Raw genomic sequence first — 4,893 nt, forward strand, 5'->3', positions numbered from 1 at the left:
ATACTGAAAATGAACTGAGGGTTGAAGGGGGAGGGGGAGGGGGGAAAGAGGTGGTGGTGTTGGAGGAGGGCACTTGTGGGGAAGAGCACTGGGTGTTGTATGGAAACCAATTTGACAATAAACTATTTAAAAAAATAAAAAATTGAAAAAAAACAGAAAGAAAAAAAGAAATAGCAATACAAACAGCTGCATCCTCAATTAAAATCGCTCTTCCATCCTTTTGGGCTAACCATTACTTTGAATTTTGATTTTTTTGTTATTGTTAGTCCCTTGCTATTCTTTAATGCACATACACATATATATGCCTACAAATGTATTATTTAGTTTTGGTTTATTTTGAGATTTATAAAAATTACATTATACCATACATATACAATCTTCTGAGATGTCCTTTATTTTTCCAACATTATGCTTGTGAGATTTAGCCATAGACTTGTGGTTTACTAATTTCACTGCTCTATTATATATGTGTCCATTTTGTGTAGATGAACCTCTGTGTCATGTCTGGATTGTGGGTTGTTATAGATATATATTTGTTCTTTGTTGTTTCCTCAGTTCAACATTTTTGTCATAAACTTTCTTGTGTAATATTCTAGCTCAGATCTTCAGAAGTGTTTCCATGGTGAATATTTAGAGGAGGAAGTGGTAAAGGATGTAAAAATATTCCTTATAGGATTATGCTAAATTGTTTTCAAAAATATTTTACCAATTTATACTCCCATGAGCAGCCAAATGATCCATATTCTCTCCAACAGTCAATATTAAAACATACATTAATAAAAGCTATTTGACAATCCAGTGTGATATGCTATCTCACTGTGGTCTTCATTTGCCTGTTGATAAATGTTATTGAGGTTGGACATTGTTCATGTATTACTTGGTCATAATTATTTCCTTCTTTGGGAAATGCCTGCTCCAATTTTTACTAATTTCTCCACTGGATTATTCCTATACCTTTGCTCATTAATTCTTTTAATTTTTTCTGTCTTTTCATCTGTGTCTCATGTACACTTAGCTAGTTAGTATGAACCTAATCTCTTCACCAAGGAAAGCTACTTACGCAATAGAGAATTACATGTGTCAATTTACACAGCTTTTTCACAACAAACATGTTTTCTTATTTCATTTTCTTTTTCACAGATAGCATTAAAGCAAACTGGTTTAGTACACTTATTTTGAAACAGATTAAGCATCTGTCTTCCTGATTTGATTGTTTGGCACTCTCCACATCCTTGTAAGAAGATGCTTGAAAAGAAAAGTAGGAAAACAGACTTCTTCAAAATGTTCATCTCAGTTAAACATGCAGCAGACTTGGCTAAGCTCTTCTAAATCAACTCCCAAAACATCATTTAGCATAGAGCACTCCCTAAGAGAGCTGTTAGAAACCTTGAATAATAAAACAAATAAAAAGCAGAGCATACTTAAAAGGCTTCTTTGGGCTCTAGGGACAAAATGTGAGGCGCTGGTACTTAAAGCAAGGAAAATTAAAATAGAGCAAGCAGCACAGATTAAAGAAAGGTAATGGCAAATATTACCCATATATACTACTTTTGTAATTAGTATGAACAGATGGTAGATGATTACATCTAATAATAAGTAAAACACCTTAACTCCGTAATAGCATTGTATACCTACAAAATAGTTACACTAACATCTAGAAAACTTTGGACTAATATTCACATTGTTTCCTCGTGATATAAAGTATTTGGTATCAGTATACACAGTTCTCCAGAAAACAAACTTTCTTACTCGCCAGGTCCACATGCAAAGTTTTATATACAGGAAATAGCTATAATTTTAACCCAAAATAAAGTCATGCAGGTGAAAGAAATCTTAATAATATTCTGAGGAACTTACAACGAAAAGTGTCCGGGTGGAATTGCACCTGGCCAAGGCTGAGAGACGCGATGATCAAAACTCGGCAGCACGTCTGTGAAGGGATAGTCAGTCTTTTCTTGAAGAGCCATTTTAATATTCAGTAATAATTTATTTACTTATATTTTTAATGTTTATTTACTTTGAGGGGGGGTGGGGGAAGGGAGGAGGGGCAGAGACAGAGAATCCCAAGCAGATTCATGCAGAGCTGTATCTCACGGTTCCGTTCATGAGATCATGACCTGAGCTGAAATCAAGAGTCAGTCGCTTAACTGAGCCACCAAGGCACCCTGTTCTTATTATTTTAAAATGAAGAGATATCTTCATTATGTCTCCCCTGAACCTTTTGTGCTACCTTTAAAGTTATTTTCCCATTTTATTACACATACAGAATTGACGGAAAATAATGTATTATTTTTGTTTTTCATTAAGCACTCATATGCATATAACATTTACGTCAGTGACATTTCATACAAAAGTTCTCAGACATTTAGCTTCATCCTTTTTTTTTTTTTTTTTTTTTTTTGCTGCTACCTTCACTTTCCCAAAATTCCTTCAACTATTTTAAATATACAGCAAGCATTGGCATTGTCAGGACAAAATTATATATAATTTAGTAAACTAAAACCCCAAATTTTATTTTCTTCAGTACCTATAGGGAGTTCCAATTGTGCTTTCTCAAAAACAGAGACAACCTGATTCATAAATCCCTGTGGCAGACCGGAGCACAACTAAGGTGACTTTCTTCATGTCGGTATCTGTGTCCCCCCGGTAGCCCTTGCACCTGCTAAAGCCGTGGGGAGTAACAGCTGGAGTAGGGCTGTCACTTATTGCCACTATTGCAGCAGGGATCTCACGGATTGTGTGGCTTTAAGTATCACCTCTATACTAATAATTTACAGATTTCTATCTCTGCCCACGACCTCTCCTATAATCTCAGGACTCACATTGCTAACCACTTTTTGGACATTTCACTCAGAAGTTAACATACCTCGAAGCAAAATCCCAACTCCTTGGGGCACTTGCTGCCCATTCTATGCTGGAACTCAGTAACCGATTCTCCCTTCCGTTTAGCCACATATGTGGAAGTCACTTTTAACTCTTCTCTCACATCCCATTAGCAAACCCTATCTACTCTACTTCTGAAATATTTCTGGCTTCTAATTACTTCCCAGCACTTCTGCAGTTACCACACTGGTCTGTGTCACCACTCTCTGAGACTGGATTGTTTCAATATCCCCCAGGCTCTCTTTCTGCATCTGGTTTTGCTATCCTACCCAGTGGTTTCGTCACCAATGAACCAATGTTCCTTGTAAAACACAAGTCGTGACCTCTTCCACTCAAGAAACTCTGAATGTCTTTTCATTTCTGAAAAACTCAAAGTCCTTGTGGTGGCCTTTCAGACTCTACCACATCTGACTCCCCATCTCCCTGAATGCAGGTCTTTCCTCTGGCCCGAACACTCTGTTCCACCATGGCCACCTTTGCCTCCCTGCTGTCTCAGAACAGAAGTGCTGATACCTCAGCCTGGAATGTTCTTCCCACAGATGACTACACAAATAACTCTTTTTTCTACATTCAATTCTGTATCACCACTACATGAATAAGCCAGCACGTTCTATCTTTCTGGAGGCCTGTTTTCCCTCCTATAATTTATAAGTACTAAATCATCCCATGAGCTCCATGTCGTGCTCCTTGTTTTATCCCGATTAGAATGACCTGGAGGTTCCAGGTCAAAATGGTGGCATAGAAAGATCCTAAACAGTAACTTCCCCATGAGCACATGGAATCTACAGCTATATAAGTGGAGCAATTTCCTTTTCAAAAAACACCGAAACTAGGTGCTCCTGAGTGGCTCCCTCCGTTAAGCCTCTGACTTTGGCTCAGGTCATGATCTCCTGGTTTGTGGATTGAAGCCTCCCGTTGGGCCCTGTGCTGACAGCTTGGAGCCTGGAGCCTGCTTCAGATTCTGTGTCTCCCTCTCTCTGCCCCTCTCCTGTTTACACTGTCTCTCTCAAAAATAAACATTAAAAACTTAAAAAAAATAGCAGAGCAACCCCTTCATGTTAGGCAAACAAGACAGAAACCACAAGGAAGCAAGGAGGAAAGTCTGAGATAGAATCTTGCCATAAACCCCACCCCCAGCATGGAGACCCACAATCAAGAGGCAGCTAAAAAACCAGAGCTGCTCTCTGAGGAGCAAAGAAAGGGCTAGTTCCTCACATTAAGCACCCCACCTTTGAAGACCAGCACCCGAGAGAGAGAAGAGTCTATAAAACATCTGACTTTGAAGACCAGCTGTGCTCACACCGGTGAGAAACCTGAGAAACACCACTTCAAGTACTCACTTGCAGACCAACCTGTCCCAGGGTTTGGTAAAGAGGCAGCCCTTTGAAAAGCACCAAGAATTTGTGTGAAAGAGACTCTTTCTAATTTCTAATTTCTAGTTTCTAATTTGAAAGCATCAGTCTGGGGTGCTGGAGCCTGCGGGGATCTTCTCCAGGTCAGAGGCTGGTGAACGCCATCTTGTTAAAGCCTGGCCCTCTGCCTTGTTAAAGTGACAGTAGGCACTTTCTCTTTTTCCCCTTTCTTTCTCCCTTCTCTCTTTTTCTTTCTTTCCTTCTTTCTTTCTTTCCTTCCTTCTTTCTTTCTCTTTCTTTCTTTCTTCCTTTCTTCCTTTCTTGCTTTCTTTCTCTTGCTTTCCTTTCTTTCATTTTTCTTGTGATCTGATCTTTGCACCCCTCCCTGCCTTGCTGCACTTTGCACTCTCCAGAGTGCCAGCATCTCCTGGAATGCAGCCTCTACATATTTCTGGTGCCCTGATTTTTATATCTGACAACCCAGTATTTGCAGCTGCCACCCAGGGGACACCCCTTCATTTCCTGACTCTGGAGGTCAGGGAGACTTGTGTCTCTAGATCTCATAGGATTGTAACAATCAGAGACTGTGCTTGGCAAGCTACTGTCCCCAAGTCCTGTGCAGATATGAGTGTTGGACCCTACTTCCCAATGCGAGTCA

At 39.5% G+C, this 4,893-nt stretch overlaps 1 long non-coding RNA gene across 3 annotated transcripts in view; it reads right to left on the minus strand.

The window, feature by feature from the left end:
* LOC115296418 overlaps window positions 1-4,502 on the minus strand; it is a 74,481-nt gene extending 69,979 nt beyond the window's left edge. For all 3 annotated transcript variants that reach the window (XR_003910881.1, XR_003910882.1, XR_003910880.1), the window contains exons 1-2: window positions 4,224-4,502; window positions 1,858-1,930 (exon numbers count right to left, since the gene is read on the minus strand). This is a non-coding gene — a long non-coding RNA (uncharacterized LOC115296418). The remainder of the gene's footprint in view (window positions 1-1,857; window positions 1,931-4,223) is intronic.
* Window positions 4,503-4,893: the final 391 nt, after the last annotated feature.

The sequence above is a fragment of the Suricata suricatta genome, chromosome 7 (genome assembly GCF_006229205.1).
Source record: "Suricata suricatta isolate VVHF042 chromosome 7, meerkat_22Aug2017_6uvM2_HiC, whole genome shotgun sequence".
NCBI lineage: Eukaryota > Metazoa > Chordata > Mammalia > Carnivora > Herpestidae > Suricata > Suricata suricatta.